General features: G+C 36.7%; 1 protein-coding gene across 1 annotated transcript in view; it reads left to right on the top strand.

Moving 5' to 3' along the window:
- Positions 1-17163, top strand: part of SNCAIP (synuclein alpha interacting protein) — a 222245-nt gene that overhangs the window by 68046 nt on the left and 137036 nt on the right.

The raw sequence follows: 17163 nt of genomic DNA, 5'->3' as shown, positions 1-17163 counted from the left end.
TAATAGCAAATATAGAGTGCTTTAAGGTTTACAAAGTACTTTACTAATATTTTATTCTCACAATAACCTCATAAGATAGGGTGCTATAATTATCTCCAGTTTCAACTGAGGAAACTGAGGCAGACAGGGTCCAGGGCCCCACAGCTAGTAAAGTATCTGAGTTCAACCTGATTCTTCTTGACTTCAGTCCTAACTCCATTCACTGCTTCATCTTGCTACCCAATTAGGTGAGTTTAGTCCTGATCTAGCTTCCATACTTGCAAATTCCATTTGATTTGAATGATTCAAACAATATTAGAGCTTATATTTATGTATGGTATTTGGTTAAAATTCAGATAAAATATATGGGATTATTTTAAATTTTGGCTTATGATGATAATACTGTGGATAAAGATATTATACACCTGCAAAAAGCTTAATGAATTAGTGCATTGTTTCTTGAAATGTCTTATTTTTTTTACTCACCTGTAATTTCATTGGTAGAGAATACCTCTGGTAAGAACTTTCTCTACTAGTGAAGATTGTCTTCTCTAATTCATAGTCAAAGATTGTTGCCTGAGTCACTGAGAGGTTAAATCGCTCATCCAGATTCATATAATGAAGCTATGCTAGTAAGTGGAAAATCAGATGAATTTTATTTACTAGAAGAAGTAAAAGTTATTAAAGCCAAGTGGTGGAACTTCCAGTTAGTGATGTGAAAGATCTTAAGAGATGCCCAGCTCTTCTGCTTAAGATCTGGCAAAGATCAAAGAAGAGCACTGGACAGAAGAAAAGAATCCAGAAGTCCAAAGAGAAGCACCAGTAAATTCCTCCATCCATGCCATGTCATGCCAGGCCAGAAAAGGCAACTAGAATCTGCAGCACTCTAACTTGATACATAGTGGAGGGGGCTGGAAAGTGACAGTGCTCTGACAAGGGAAACTTTAGAAGATTTGGAAGCCCGTAGCACTCTGAGCTCAGACAGGGTAGTTGAAGAGGAAGCTCCTTTCAAGAGCACTGAAAACTGAGGAGAGGACACTCTAGGGACTCTTATCAAGAAGGGGAGAGGAGGAGATGGAGCCTGGTCCTGGCACAAAATCCTAAGTCCTCTTGTCAGATGACCAGCCCATCTTTTCTGAAATTCCTTGATTATGTTTTTCTTTGGAGCTTCTGGCTGGTTATATGTTGCAGCCTTCTCACACTTACTACTCTCTGCTGTCTTCTGTGTGATAATAATTTTGTTTTTTGGATGCAGTTGTCTTCCTTGTCTTGCTATCAAATAGCAATATTGGTAGACTGTTAGTATCCAATTATAGAACTTTGATTTCATGGGAGATTTGGGGTCAATGAAAGAGCTTTGCAGTATCCCAAATTCTTCTTCATGTTTGACTCTAGGCCTACCTTGTTGTCCGTCTGTGCATCATGATGTTGTTTTAACTGTTGTCTAATGCAGTTTTATAACTACTTTTTTTTTAGGATAGAGAGGGGAAAAAAGGGTGGTAGGGGAAAGTCATATAATTCTAGCTTTTTACAGATATACATTAATGATGCTAGGGGAGTCTGCTAGTGATGAATCCATATAATGTTTTGTGATCATTTTCAACTATTTTACACCAACTGAAAAAAAATTGTGCTCAAAATAGCCAGTTTGTCAGACAGTCTTTCGATTGAAAATCCAGGCATGTAGATTAGTGCCTGCATGAAAAATGACTTGCAGGTCTGCAGAAATCTGGTAGAGCTGACACAGCCTACGATAATGATAAATTTATCCCCAACAATTCTGTAGCTCAGCACAGTATGATTTTGACACTTGATTCCTTTGGGAATTTTTTTTTCTTTAAATATTTGATTGTGGTCACACAAACAAAGTTTCTAATTGAAAGGAATTCAAATTTTGTCTGAATCAGAAAGGCCAAGAGCCTGGGGAACAAATGAAAGGAGTATTTTTAGGACATTTTTATAAGGTTTCCATCTTTGTACTATGTGTACAAATGCTCTGCTCCATACAGAATTTAGACCACTGCTTTACTATGGCAGGGGTTTAGTTTTGGATGAATTAAGTGGCACCTTTTAGTGCTGTGAATACTGGCTATTACCTTTACAACTTTAGTGTGTATTGTTTAGGAAAGTGTTTCACTGAAGAGAAGTAATAATGAACACTAATGTAAATGCTTTAAAGTTGTGGATCCCTCTACATATGTCATGTGAGTCTCACAATCTCCTGTGAGGTAAGATTTCCCTGTTTTCTAGATGAAGAAGCTAAGGCTCAAGAGGGGTTAAGTGACTTACCCAGGGCTCCACAGATAATAAGCGTCTGAGACAGGTTTCTAGCACTCTCTCTACCATGTTCTGCTGCTTCATACTTTGCTGCACTACTTCTTATGATGTCATGCTACATTTTGTTGCAAATAACTCATCTGAAGTAAAATGAAATAGCATCTCTGATGCTGTTCCCTTTCACTCCTGAAGACTTTCAGATTATTTAGCCTTTTGGAGAATAGTCAGCCTTCCGGGGGCCAAGATGGCTGAGTGAAAACATAGTCGCTCTCACTCTCCCCTATTAACCTCTGAAAACCCAGAAAATATCACCCCAGAAAAAAAAAGCAGCAGTGCAACAGCCCAGCAAATGGGTCTCCCAGTGCCTCAGAAAAAATAAGGGAGGCAGAACTACAAGGGGCCCTGGGCAGATAAGTACCCTGCAGCATTCATCTGAAAGGAGGTGAAGAAAACAACCTAAAGGCTTCCTAAAGCCCCAGCCTTGCTGATTCCAACCCAATACCAGGTGAGCTGTCAGAGCCCTGCAGCCTCCAATTGTGAAGAAATCCTGAAGCCCAGGTGGTACAGCAGGCAAACACCAACACCTAGACCTCCAAGTGCCTCAGTGAGAGCAGGGGGAACTGGTGGAAACCAGCTTAGAAAACCACCAGGTGCCTCGCACTCTACCAAAGGAATCTCCCAGTGCATTAGCAGAAAGAGGGAGACACTGCAGGGGCCCCAGGCAGATAAACACCCTGCAGCACCCATCTAAAAAGGAGCTGAAGAAAGCTAAAGGAAAGGAAAAGCAGGCAACCTAGAATTGCCTGAAAGTTCCAGCCTTGCTGATTCCAGCCCAACAAGGTAAGCTGTCAGAAACCTACAGCCTCCAATTGCCAGCATAAGAGGCCCCAGCACACAAAGCCAGTGACCAAGACCTAGGCTCCCAACACAAGAAGCTTGGGTCAGTACCCTCTGTTCCCCAGCAGGAGAGCTCAATCTCTTTAAAGGCCAGGGAATAAAGAAACACCATGAGTAAAAAGAAACATACCATAGATTCATATTATGAGAAGAGTGAAGATCAAGACAGAAATTCTGAAGAGGACAACATTGTCAACAAACCCACATCTGCAACAACAAAAGGGAATATGAACTGGTCTGAAGCCCAAAAAGCCTTCTTAGAAGAGCTCAAGAAGGATTTTAATAGTCAAATGAGAGAGGTAGAAGAGTCCTTCAAAAATACAATTGGCCAATTGGAAAAAAAATACACTGAAGAAAACAAGTCCCTAAAAAACACAATTGGCCAATTGAAGAAGGAAGTACAAAAACTAACAGAAGAAAACAATCTGTTAAAAACTAGAATTGGACAAATGGAAACTAATGTCTCTATGAGAGAGCAAGAATCAGTCAAACAGAAACAAAAAAATGAAAAAATAGATGAAAATGTAAAATACCTCATCAGTAAAACAACCGACCTGGAAAATCGACTCAGGAGAGACAATTTAAAAATTATTGGACTACCTGAAAATCATGATGAAAAAAAGAGCCTGGACAGTATCTTTCAGGAAATCATAAAGGAAAACTGCCCAGAAGTCCTAGAACCAGAAGGGAAAATAACCATAGAAAGAATCCACATCACCACCTGAAAGAGATCCCAAATTGACAACCAAGGAATATAATAGCAAAATTCCAAAATTACCAGATGAAAGAGAAGGTGCTGCAAGCAGCCAGAAAGAAACAATTTAAATATCATGGAACCACAGTCAGGATTACACAGGACCTTGCAGCTTCTACATTAAAAGACTGCAGGGCATGGAACATGATATTCCGTAAGGCAAAGGAGCTTGGAATGCAGCCAAGGATCAATTACCCAGCAAAAATGAGCATCATTTTTCAAGGGAGGAGGTGGATATTCAATGAAATAGGAGACTTCCAAACTTTCCTGATAAAAAGACCAGAGCTCAACAAAAAATTTGATCTTCAAGTACAGGACTCAAGAAGGACTTAAAAAGGTAAATGGGACAGAAAGATACAATATGTTGTTAATAAGGGGGGCTGTTTAAACCCCTACAAGGGAATATGACTTGCAACCCTTGAGAACTGTATTGTTATTACACCATGTTAAAGGAGTATACATAAAGAGGGTGGATATTAGTTGACTTTGATGTAATGATAAAAAAAATCTAATCAAGTGGGTTAAATGGATCCAAATAAGTGGATCAATCTGATCTTAGAAAATGTACTGAGAAAGGAGGAGGCAGACAAGGGTAAATTACATTACAGGAAAAGACACAAAATCCTATTACAGCAGAGGGAAAGAAGGGAGGGGGGAGCATTGTTTGAACCTTACTCTCATCAGATTTGGCTCAAGAAGGGCATAACATAATCAGTTAGGTATAGAAATCTAACTTGCCCTATAGGCAGTAGGAGGGAAAAGGAGAAAGAAAAGGGAGGGGGGAAAGAAAAGGAAGGGGGGGAAGAAGAGAGGGAAGAAGCAGTAAGAGTAAAGGGGAAGAAAAGGGAAAGGGATAATAAAAGGGAGGAGGGACTGAAGGAGGCGGTGGTCAAAAGCAAAACACTAGTGAAGGGGGGAAGGAAAAAGGAAAAAGAAAAGCATAAATGGGGGAAAAGGATGGAAAAAAAGACACAGATAGTAATCATAACTGTGAATGTGAATGGGATGAACTCTCCCATAAAATGGAAATGGATTGCAGAATGGATTAAAAACCATAATCCTACAATATGTTGTTTACAGGAAACACATTTGAAAAAAAGTGACACATACAGGGTAAAGGTAAAAGGCTGGAGCAGAATATATTATGCTCAGCTGAAGTAAAAAAAGCAGGGGTAGCAATCCTGATCTCAGACAAAGCAAAAGCAAAAATAGATCTAATCAAAAGAGATAAGGAAGGAAACTACATCCTGCTAAAAGGCACCATAGACAATGAAGTAATATCATTACTAAACATATATGCACCAAATGGTATAGCATCCAAATTCTTACAGGAGAAGTTCAGGGAGTTACAGGAAGAAATAGACAGCAAAACTATACTAGGGGGACCTGAACCTCCCCTCTGCACTAGATAATCTAACCACAAAATAAACAAGAAAGAAGTTAAGGAGGTGAATAGAACATTAGAAAAGTTAGGTATGATAGACCTCTGGAGAAAACTGAATGGGGATAGAAAGGAATACACTTTTTTCTCAGCAGTACATGGCACATACACAAGAATTGACCATGTACTAGGGCATAAAAACCTCACAATCAAATGCAGAAAGGCAGAATATTAAATGTATCCTTTTCAGATCATGACACAATAAAAATTATATGTAATAAAGGGCCATGGAAAGATAGACTAAAAAATAATTGGAAACTAAATAATCTAATCCTAAAAAATGATTGGGTCAAACAACAAATCATAGAAACAATCAATAATTTCATTCAAGAGAATGACAATAATGAGACAACATACCAAAACCTATGGGATGCAGCAAAGCAGTTCTTAGGGGAAGTTTTATATCTCTAAATGCTTACATAAATAAAATAGAAAAAGAGGAGATTAATGAATTGGGCATACAACTAAAAAAACTAGAAAAAGAACAACTTAAAAATCCTCAACTAAACACCAAATTAGAAATATTGAAAACCAAAGGAAAAATTAATAATTGAAATTAAGAAAACTATTGAACTAATAAATAAAACTAAGAGCTGGTTTTATGAAAAAACCAATAAAATAGATAAACCTTTGGTTAATTTAATTAAAAAAAAGAAAGAAGAAAACCAAATTACTAGTATCAAGAATGAAAAGGGTGAAGCTACCACCAAGGAAGAGGAAATTAAAACAATAATTAGGAATTATTTTGCCCAACTATATGCCAACAAATTTGACAATCTTAGTGAAATGGATACATATTTACAAAAATATAAATTGCCCAGATTAACAGAAGAGGAAGTAAAATACTTAAATAACCCCATCTCAGAAAAAGAAATTGAACAAGCCATTGATGAACTCCCTAGGAAAAAATCTCCAGGGCCAGATGGATTTACATGTGAATTCTATCAAACATTTAAAGAACAATTAATTCCAATACTATATAGACTATTTGGGAAAATAGGTGAAGAAGGAGTCTTACCAAATTCTTTTTATGATACAAATATGGTGTTGATACCTAAACCAGGAAGAGTCAAAATAGAGAAAGAAAATTATAGACCAATTTCTCTAATGAATATAGATGCAAAAATTTTAAACAAAATACTAGCAAATAGATTGCAGCAACTTATCACAAGAATAATACACTATGACCAGGTAGGATTTATACCAGGAATGCAGGGTTGGTTCAATATTAGGAAAACTATCAGCATCATTGAGCATATCAACACAAAACCAACAGAAACCACATGATCATCTCAATAGATGCAGAAAAAGCTTTTGATAAAATACAACACCCATTCCTATTAAAAACACTAGAAAGCATAGGTATAAATGGAGTCTTCCTTAAAATAATAAATAGCATTATCTAAAACCTTCAGCAAGCATTATATGTAATGGGGACAGGCTAGAAGCATTTCCAATAAGATGGGGTGAAACAAGGATGTCCATTATCACCACTGTTATTCAATATTGTACTGGAAACTTAGCTTTAGCAATAAGAGAAGAAAAAGAAATTGAAGGCATTAGAATAGGCAAAGAAGAAACAAAGCTATCACTCTTTGCAGATGACATGATGATATACTTAGAGAATCCTAGAGAATCAAGTAAAAAACTACTTGAAATAATAAACAACTTTAGCAAAGTTGCAGGCTATAAAATAAACCCACATAAATCATCAGCATTTCTATATATTACCAACAAAGCCCAACAGCAAGAGATAGAAAGAGAAATCCCATTTAAACTTACTGTAGACATTATAAAATATTTAGGAGTCTACCTCCCGAAACAAACCCAGGAACTCTATGAACACAATTACAAAACACTTTTCACACAAATAAAATCAGATCTAAATAATTGGAAAAACATCAGTTGCTCATGGGTAGGCCGAGCTAATATAATAAAAATGACAATCCTACCTAAGCTAATTTACTTATTCAGTGCCATACCAATCAAACTACCAAAAATTATTTTATAGAGTTAGAAAAAATAATAACAAGATTCATTTGGAAAAACAAAAGGTCCAGAATATCAAAGGAACTAATGAAAAGAAATGCAGGGGAAGGTGGCCTAGCAATTCCAGATCTTAAATTGTATTATAAAGCAGCAATCATCAAAACTGCTTGGTACTGGCTAAGAAATAGGGAGGTGGATCAGTGGAATAGGTTAAATATGCAAGACACAGTAGTCAATGACTATAGTAATCTATTATTTGATAAACCCAAAGACCCCAGCTTCTGGGATAAGAACCCACTCTTTGAAAAAAACTGCTGGGAAAACTGGAAAAGAGTATGGCAGAAACTAGGCATAGACCCAAATCTCACACCATATACCAAAATAAAGTCAAAATGGGTTCATGACTTAGATATAAAGGCTGATACCATAAGTAAACTGGGAGAACAAGGAATAGTTTACCTATCAGATCTATGGAGAACAGAAGAATTCATGACCAAACAGGAGATAGAGAACATTATGAAAAGCAAAATGGATAATTTTGATTACATTAAATTGAAAAGTTTTTGCACAAACAAAGCCAATGCAACTAAGATTAGAAGGAAGGTAGAAAATTGGGAAAGAATTTTTACAACCAGTCTCTCTGATAAAGGCCTCATTTCTAAAATATATAGAGAATTAAGACAAATTTATAAGAACACAAGCCATTCCCCAATTGATAAATGGTCAAAGGATATGAACAGACAGTTCTCAGATGAAGAAATTAAAGCCATCTATAGTCATATGAAAAAATGCTCTAAATCGTTATTGATTAGAGAAATGCAAATCAAAACAACTCTGAGGTACCACATCACACCTATCAGATTGGCCAACATGACAAAACAGGAAAATGATAAATGTTGGAAGATGTGGGAAAATTGGAACACTAATACATTGTTGGTGGAGTTGTGAAATGATCCAACCATTTTGGAGAACAATTTGGAACTATGCCCAAAGGGCTACAAAAATGTGCATACCCTTTGATCCAGCAATAGCACTTCTAGGGCTATATCCCAAAGAGATCAAACAAATGGGAAAAGGACCCACATGTACAAAAATATTCATAGCAGCTCTTTTTGTGGTGGCAAAGAATTGGAAATTGAGAGGATGCCCATCAATTGGGGAATGGCTGAGCAAGTTGTGGTATATGAATGTAATGGAATACTATTGTGCTATAAGAAATGATGAACAGGCTGACTTCAGAAAAACATGGAAAGACATATGGTCTGATGCTGAGTGAAGTGAGCGGAACCAAGAGGACTTTGTACACAATAACAGCCACGTTATGCAATGACTAATATTGTTAAACTGAACCCTTGTCAGCATTACGAGCATCTAAGACATCTCCAGAGGCCTCGGATGGAAAATGCTGTCCACATCCAAAGAAAGAACTATGGAAGTCGAATCGCTATCACTTATTTTTACCTTCTGTTGAGTTTTGTTTCATCTTTCTGATGGTTCCTTCTATTGGTTTTAATTTTTACTTACAACTTCACTAATGTGAAAATATGTTTAATGGGTATGTAAATGTAAAGCCTGTATCAGATTGTGCACCGTCTTGGGGAGGGTGGGGAGGAAGGGGGAGAAAAATTTTCAACTCAAAAGCATATGGAAGTGATTACTGATAAATCAAGATAAATTAATAAAATTTTTTTAAAAAGAAAAAAGAGAATAGTCAAAGATTTCCCTCTTCAATAATCATTGAGTTTTCATAGTGGCTCTTTGAAACCTATTCACCAACTGCTGGCTTAACATCTCCTTCTGGATGCCTCACATGCATCTTAAGTTTGACATGTCCAAAACAGAACTCATTACATCCTGTCTTAAATTTTCCCTTGCTCCAAATCCCCTTACTTCTGTTGCAGGCACTACCATTTCTCCAGTAGCCTGGGTTAATAACTTCAGAGTCACCCTTGATTTTTTGCTTTCTCTGTCCATCTTCCATCCCAACTTAGTTCTCAAGTCTCACCTTACTTCTGTAGCATCTCTTGCATAAGTCCCCTTCTCTTCAATCACATAATTGTTATTTGAATTCAGACCTTTATCACTGCTTTTCTGGAGCATGGCAAAAGTCTTCTGGTTGATCTTGTTTCCCATTTTTCCTCCCTCCAATTCATCCTGCACAAAACTGAAAAAGTAATATTCCTAAAACACAGGAGAGGCAGCTTAACATAATGGATAGGGTACTAGGTATGGAAACAGAAAAGACCTGAATTCTAATCCCACCTCAGATACTATCTCTGGGTTTGGTGATTATAATTCATTGATGGAAGTTTGATGCTTTTTTACTGTGTCCTTACTTAGCTTTCAATTCCCTATTAACTACTTTCCTCCATATTCCTTAATCTTCAGGTAGAACGTTATTAAAAGAGAAAGAGAAAGCAAAATAAAAGTTGATCTTTCTGTCTTATCTCACTTAAAAGGTTTTCTGTCTCTTTTTGGTTCTTCCTCCGGTGTCCTAACATAATCAAAGCTGTTTATTTGTTGTCCTCAGCGTTCATCAAAAGCCTCAGCTCTTTCTCCACACAAGTGACCATGTCACATTTTTGTATTTATTCTACTCCTTCTACTTTTTGAATATAACTCTTAAAAGTTTAAGTTAGTCAGTGAGTGCATTCACATTGATCCCATTAGATAATCTTTTGTTCCTCATCAGAGCTGTTTGTGTTTGCATTGTCAGAATTTTGTCCTTGAAAATATTCTATCCCTCTTGAGCTGGATTCCTCTGAATTTCAAGCCATGAGGCAGGATCTTGTCTAAACTTGCTCTGCATTCTTTTAAGTATTCTTTCCCTAAAAGTAGGATGCATATCAGGCAATGTCAGGTTTTGCTGTTCTTATCTGTTAAAACCGTAAGATGTTTTGCTCACTTCCTTGCCAAGGGCCTTATGATTTCTACTCTGACAGCTTCCTTATTGGTCACAATCATGTCCAGAATAGCAGTCTCCCTCACTGTTTCCTTTACTTTAAATTATCATGAAGACGAGTCAAGAAACTACTGCCTGTTCTGCTTTTAGTAGAATGGGAACTCCTGAAGATGTCTGCATAGTTGAAATATTCCATCACTATTATGCCTTTGATCCAGGGTTTTTTTTTTTTAAATCTTTTTCTGAAACTCATCACTCATTTCCTCCTCCTGCCTGGGTGATCTATATCACACTTCTGTTTCTCCCTGCAGGGTTTGTCATTCACTTGCTTTCTCCTCATAGAGTCTGTTTTCTTGATAGCTAATGCTATTTCATATCAGCTTTTTGTCTACTATGACCCTTTTGAATGCTATTCTCTTCCATTACTATAATCATAAGTTATGTTCCACCAAGTCTCACTGAGGTTGAATTTCTTGTATTTTGTATTATCTCTAATTCATTTTTTATTACCATACTCTGCATAATTGTTTATATTGCTCTCTTTCATCTTAGCTATGGTCACCTATGAAGTATTGGATCTATCTATCCACTGATACTTCTCCTCCATTGTACTTGTTACTGATTTGTGAGATCTTGCTTTTTTAGATTTATGTGGGACATATTCTGTCACTCCCATTTTCAGATTAAAGCCCTCCCTTGACTGGATTTGTAAGTTTCCATAAGTCTAATGATATTGACAGAACCAGGATTGGAATTTGGGCACTCCCAATCTGTTGTCCTTTACACTAAACCAAACTTCATGCCCTACAACATGTTTATTGAAACTATCCTTTTCTCAGCCCAATAAACCCTAAATGGGTAGCTTCCCTGGATGCTACCTATAAGATTTTTCCAGATGTAGACTTTCCTTTCTTAGTTCTTAGTGCAGAACAAATGACAAAGAGAAGCTCCTCTGAGCAAGTCTTAGTTTTTATAGGTTATAAGCTTTTATGAATTATATCCCATCACTTAGGTTTTTCTGATCTAAAACTTCCTCATACCCTTCCCAAACAAAGGTTCTCTAAAATCTCAAGCTTTTAAAATCTCTTTCACTCCCTCCCTAACCCCATGCTACTAATATCACTAGTCCATCTGAATGGCATTGAGCTCATATCTACATTTCCCACTGTATCCTCTCTCTCTCTCTCTCTCTGTCTCTGTCTCTACATATATATATGTATATATATATACATATATATATGTATATATATACATATATATATATATATATATATATATGTTGCATTTTGTTTGTTCTATAGTGAGAACAGTTTATCTCTAAACTGAGATTCTTCTTAATCTACATATGATTTGGGGCTGAGGGTAGGAGAGTGGAGTGAAGGTTGGAGGTATATTTGATCCCACCATTATATATCACCAAATTTTTTTTTTGCTTTAAAAAAGACAGTATAGGGTAGTGTAAAGGACACGGGGTTAGAATGCAGTCACTGCCACTTATTAGCAGTTTGACCTTGGGGCAAGTCACCTCCTCCCTCTGGGACTCCATTTTCCCTATCTGTTAATAAAAAAAAAAGGAGGAAGAAGAAGAAGAAGAAGAAGAAGAAGAAGAAGAAGAAGAAGAAGAAGAAGAAGAAGAAGAAGAAGAAGAAGAAGAGAAGAAGAAGAGGAGGAGGAGGAGGAGGAGGAGGAGGAGGAGAGGAGGAGGAGGAGGAGGAGAAGGAGAAGAATTAGAACAAGAACAAGAACAAGAAGAACTGGGCTGGATTAAATTATCCCTAAAGTCCCTTTTAGCTTTAAATCCTATCGTCCTAGAACTGAAGAAAGGTATGAGCAACCACAGGAATCTATTGCTTCCAAGTAAAAACAATGGCAATTCTTTCATTATAATCATTTTCTTTTTTTTTCTTTCTTTCCTTTTTTTGTGACCTGTAAACAAATATTGGCTCCTGTTGTACTCCTTCCTTGGAAGGGAACAAATCAACCCAGCTCAGAAAATATTTTACTCTGAATCATCTTGTTGAGTTAGTCCAGCCCAGCTGTAAAGACAGCATTGCCTCCTCCCATATGCACTAACCTGTTATTCATTAAAATGAAGCATTGCCCTTGTCCCAATGTAGGCATAGAATCAAGTTTCAGGCATCCCTTTTCAGAAGGCAATTATTTATATTATATACTCAATTTAAAGATGCAAATGTGCATACATCTCCCTGCAAAGCTTGTTTATCTTAGTGCTACTGTGAGAATCTGATGCTTGAAGAATCAAGATTTCCCCTTTTCTGTGACCTAAAATTGTATGAAGTAACAGCAGTCTGTAATTAATAGTAATCCAAGGTACTTTGTGATTTAGAGACCAAATCCTTAATATTAGCTCTGCCCATGTGCATTTGAGGAAACCTGGGTTGCTGTAAGCCACACACACATGCAAAAAAGCATCTACATCTGAACCAAGTTAAAATAAATTATAAATATCTTCAGCAGTTTGAAAGTTGGAAAACAGCCTAGGCCCTATACATTCCCTCCCTTAGTTCTTCTTCATCTTCCTTTTTTTGGTGTGTGTGTGTGTGTGTTAAATCGCATGCCAAAGTAAATTGAAACAGTGGAGACCCTTTGAGCTCCTCAGCTCTCATATGACCTCAGCTAAGTTTGGTTGGCATCGCCAGTGTTTGGTTTTCAGTGGAAGTTTTTTTTCTTTTGAAGCTTCCCTTGAAGTTTCAACCTCCCGGTTACCCAATGTGGCAGGAGAAAGCAGTATATGGTATTTCTTTCCACTCTTTTCCAAAGCCGTTCCTGATGCAAGGAGAAGAACTGAACCTAGTGCAAGAGCAATAATTAACTAGAGAGTGCCTGGAGGAGAGTGACCAGGAGGGTGAAGGACCCACCCTAGCTGGGTCAAGTGAAGGAACTGGGTATGTTTAGCCTGGAGGAGAGGAGTCAGGGAGGACACAATAATTATGTTTAAGTGTTTGAGTGATTGTTAGATGAAAAGCCATTAGATTTAGTCTGTTTGACACAAGGGCAGAACTAATAACAAGGACTGTATGTTGGAAAGAGATAACTTTATGCTTGATGTCAGGAAAAAACTTTCTCCAAATTTGAGCTACCCAGAAATGGAATTAACTTCCCTAATGGTAGTGGGTTTCACTTCACTTCAAACTTGTCTTCCAAAAAGGACTGTATGACCATTTGTTAGGTATTTTGTAAGATCTGATTGTTGTCAGGTACAGGTTGGACAGGGTGGATTTTGAGGATCCTTTCAACTGAGATTTCATGATTTGATGACTGTCTCACAGTGATATACTTTCTGGTTTAAGGACCAAAACAGTTCAATTTTTTGTGTCCCTAAATCTAAGATTCTGTCTTTTCAACTCTGCTCTTTTCTTCCTCCTGGTTATACCTTTCCATATCCCTTACTTTTCTCAATATGCTATAATAATTTTCTGACACTTACCCAATGATTTTCTTTTTACCCAGCCCTATAAATTAGCAAAATTTACAGACATCATCTTTGATTTGGATCAGATAAACTACACATTCCTTCCTTCATGTTTATATTTTCCTTCAAGTGGGCTTTTCTTGTTTAATTCCATAATTTACTTCCAACTCCTTGAAATTCTCTCACCCTTTGACCTCCTTCACAGGCACTTTCCTTGCTCTCTTTCCCCTTCAGTGACTCCATCTTGTTCTTCTTTCCTCAGTCCTTCTCTACCTTCAGCCCCTAACTGTGGGTTTCTGCCAATGCTTTGCCCTCAGCCCTCTGCTCTTTCTTTTATTACTTCTACTCCCATGGCTTCAACTATCACTTCTTTGTAATTGACTTCATAGACACTTGAGTTAGAGCTAGAAGATTGTCTCTTTTTCTACTTTTCTATCTCCCACAATGCCTAACCTAATGCAAAGTACATGTTACTGTTGTTCAATCATGTCTGATTCTTGGTTTGCCATGTCCTCCTTCAGCTAATTTTACAGATGAGGAAACTTAAGTAAATAGGCTTAACTGACTTGCCCAGGGTCACAGAGCTAGTGTCTGAGGCTAGATTTGAACTCGTCTTCCTGACTCCAGGCCCAGCACTCTATTCATTATGCCGATTAGCTGCCTGCTAAGTATGTAGTACTCAATGAATACTTAATTGATGGATTTTTTCTGGCCCAAATAAATTACTTGCTTAGAACTCCAGCCTTATCTAGCAAAGCTATCAGGATCTACCTATGTTGGTGAAGAAAAAAGTCTGTTTTAGCAATCTTGGCAAATCTTTTCTGTTTTTCTTCTGTTTGTCGTCCTTCCATGTTCAGCTATTTAAGCGTGTCCTCTTTTGGAATGACTTTGCTTAATTGGGTCTCTTGCCATGCTTTTTAAAAAATGTTACCATCCTCTACAACTTTTCTCTGCTTTTTTAAGGCAATACTGATTGCTCATAATTTTCCACAATATTCTCTGTGAAATTTTGTAAAACAAAAGAAAAACATTTTTGTATTTTTTTATTTTTATGTTACCTTTATTTCTCCTCTATCCCATACCCAATGGACCATCATAGAAAAAGGGTAAAACAGTAAAGGGTAAAAAGCTAACAAAACCAACCAACACATCTAATACTTTATGCAATGTTTCACGACTCCTAGTATGCCCTTATTTATAAAGAAATGTTGTTGTTCAGTCATGTCCAACTTTGAACCTGTTTTGCATTTTCTTCACAAAGATACTAGAGTGCTTTGCCATTTCCTTCTCCAGATCATTTTACAGATGAGGAAACTGAGGCAAACAGGATTCAGTGACTTGCCTAGGATCACACAGCTGCTATATGTCAGAGGCTGGATTTGAACCTAGGTCTTCCTGACTCCAGGCCCAGCACTCTATCCACTGAGCCACCTAGTTGCCCCAAAAGACACTGGAGTCATTTGGCATTTCTTTCTCTACCTCATTTTACAGATGAAGAAACTGAGGCAAGGAAAGTTAAGTGACTAGCCCAGGGTCATACAGCTAGTAATTGTCTAACTGTACCACTGTACCACCTAGTTGCTCCCAAAGAAACAAGGGAGGTACATTTTGTCATCTCTTCCCTGGGAACAAGTTTGATCATTATAATTATACAGCATTCAGTTTCATGGTTTTTCTTTTTAGTTGTTCTTTCCAGTGACATTGCTGTAACTTGTGTAAATTGTTTTCCTGGTTCTGCTTACTGCACTTTGAATCAGTTTATAAAGATTTTTCCATGCTTATTATAATTATACATTTTTTTGTTTCTTAAAATTAAATAATATTTCATTATGTTTATTACAACAGGCTTTTGCTTTGTCCATTCCTCAAATAATGGACATGCTTTTTTCACCATTTTCTTTAATCACAAAAAAATACTGCTATGAATATTTTGGTATATGTAGGACATTTCTGGTTTTAATCTCAATGTAGACTATGTTTAGTAGTGAGATTTGGGGGGCAAAGGGTGGTATGGACATTTTAGTCATTTTTTAAACATAATTTCAAATTCATTTCAAGAATGGTTGAAACGATTCATAGCTCCACTAATAGTTTATTATATGTCTATCTTTCTTCAGTCCTTTTAATATAACTATTTACATATGTTTTCATCTGTGCCAATTTTCTGAGTGAAAGGTGCAAAGTCCTTTTTATTTGCATCTTTTTCTAATTATTAGTGATTTGGAACAACCTTTCATGTGATTGTTAATAGTCTGTTGTTCTTTTTAGCTCAGTTTGAGCTGATCCTTTGATTACTTATCTATTGGGAAATGCCTTTTGGTCTTATAAGTTATTTACCTGTATATTTTTGATAACAGACCCTTATCAGAGATATTTGAAGAAATTATTGGGGCAGCTAGGTGGCAAAGTGGATAGCACACCAGCCCTGAAGTCAGGAAGACCTAAGTTCAAATGTAGACTCAGATCAAACACTTGACACTTACTAGCTGTGTGACCCTGGGCAAGTCACTTAACCCCAATTGCCTTTAAAAAAAAAAAGAAATTTTTTTTTCCCACTCAGCCATTATCCTAGTTGGGTTAGTTTTGTTTTGTTTTTCCTCCCAATTGCCATAATATCTTACAGATGAATATGTATTCTGAATTAGAGTTGCTTTTGATTGCCCTTCCTTTTCTCCTGAAAAGTAAGGTTTTTTTTGACTAAGAAATTTTTTAGGTTCTTTTCATCTCCTTGTTATGATAATTGATTTACATCTGTTAAATTTATGTAGGAAATTATTTTAGTGTGTTTATGTCCTTACTTCCATCCATTATCCATTTTCCTTATCAATATTACTTTCTTTGGCTATTATAACTCATGAAACAAGAACTAAAATCACCTGAACAGTAAAATTTAGCACAATTTCCCAGTTCAGCTCCACACCGTCTAAAACGACCTAGGACAAACACTCCAGCTATCAAGGAAGCTTATCAAACAAGATAATTGTCCAATTGGCAGGTTGGAGAGTCAGATACAATTAGTTGATATATTTGTTTAACACTTATTTTCTGAAGTATTTTTTCATTTATCATATTATTTGTTGCTCATCATACGCTGAGCAGAAAGTTATATATAAGATAAGGTAATTCTGACAAGTGATATTTTTCTTCTATTGGGGAAAATAGAATTTTTTTTAATTGCTAAATTATTCACCTTAGATGGACCAGCAAGTCATTGCTATTCTTAAAAAAAATTTTGATAATACCCTAATGTTGAATTGTTGTTTTGTAAACTTCCTAATTTAAACCTACTTCACAACTGAAGAGTTTTAGGGCAGGTGGAATGATGCAGTGGAAGGAATACTCTACTCCAGAGTTAGAAGAGATGTGGGTTTGGATCCTGATTGAGACGTGTGTTAATTGTATAACCTTGGGCAAGTCATTTATCCTCTTTGCGCCTCAGTTTCTTCATTGTAAACTGGGGATAATAATGCTTGCCATATCTGTGTAAGAAG

Source organism: Phascolarctos cinereus, unplaced genomic scaffold (genome assembly GCF_003287225.1).
Source record: "Phascolarctos cinereus isolate Bilbo 61053 unplaced genomic scaffold, phaCin_HiC Scaffold_4;HRSCAF=312, whole genome shotgun sequence".
Taxonomy (NCBI): Eukaryota; Metazoa; Chordata; class Mammalia; order Diprotodontia; family Phascolarctidae; genus Phascolarctos; species Phascolarctos cinereus.
The sequence above is the reverse complement of the archived record's forward strand: the minus strand, read 5'-3'. Positions and strand labels throughout refer to the sequence as shown.